The following is a 1,052-nucleotide window of genomic DNA, read 5'->3' as shown; positions in this document are numbered from 1 at the left end:
CGCCTCCCCTGCTTCCCACTTCAGCTGTATCAAAGGAACAGGTACCACACATGAAGCCTGTATTCTCCCAGTAGGTCATACTTACATTAGCGTCAATCTTGCCACGCTCACTCCCTTGCCCTGGGCCACACCAGCCACTCCAGGCCTATGGCCACCATGCTGTATATGTGCACAGGGGGCAAAGGAGTGACTCAGGATCTCTAGCACTGTGCTTGGCTCTGCAGATCCTCTCCTCTGAAAGCGTTTTCAAACATTTAACATCCAATGTCGAAAGTACAGGTGTTGCCCCAGGTCTTGATGGTCTCCAGTGGCCTACTTTGGCCAATGTAGCCAAGATTATTACAGGAAGGATCCTATGTCTCCCCTCTCTGTCTTGGTATTCAGTCTGGGGTTGTTGTTTCCCTGAAGCCACGTTTCAATTCAACAGCTTTCCTCTTCTGGGAAACATGGCTTGGCTAGTCTCAGAGCCAGCTCCACTATCAACAGGCTCATCCATCATTATGCATGAGGACCACAGACACAATGGCCTCTTCTTTCTCACCCACACTCACAATCCAGGGGGATACACAGGCTGACCTATAATACATTTCCTTCAGTGACATTGTAGAGATTTCAACATCTCAGAAGGAGATCATAGGGATTTCTTCTCAGGGACAGATGGAGGAATGCTCTATGTCAGGGGTGTCCAACCTTTTTGAATGTGGGGTCAGATCATGAACTTTTTATCACCCAGTGGGCCGGTGAGCCAGATTCAAAGACCTCACAGGAGGCGGTGAAATTCAGCAGGTGAAATTCTATGGTCTGTGTTACACCGGACATCAGACTGGAGGAGGCAGAATCTTGCAAGGGTGTCACGGAGCTTCCCGTCGCTTCCACCTTTAATGGGGTCCTTTCGAGTTATAAGAACAAAGCTTCTTATGGATGCACAGGATGGATGCACAAATCTTCTAATGGTTGCACAGGAAGAGCCAGGTGAGCGCCGTGATGCTGCAGCCCGCATGTGCCAGGCTCTACAGATGGAGCAGCCATGGGGCAGGGACCCAGGCCAACCA

This window comes from Alligator sinensis, unplaced genomic scaffold (assembly GCF_000455745.1).
Source record: "Alligator sinensis unplaced genomic scaffold, ASM45574v1 scaffold1879_1, whole genome shotgun sequence".
In the NCBI taxonomy this organism is placed as follows: Eukaryota; Metazoa; Chordata; order Crocodylia; family Alligatoridae; genus Alligator; species Alligator sinensis.
The sequence above is the reverse complement of the archived record's forward strand: the minus strand, read 5'-3'. Positions refer to the sequence as shown.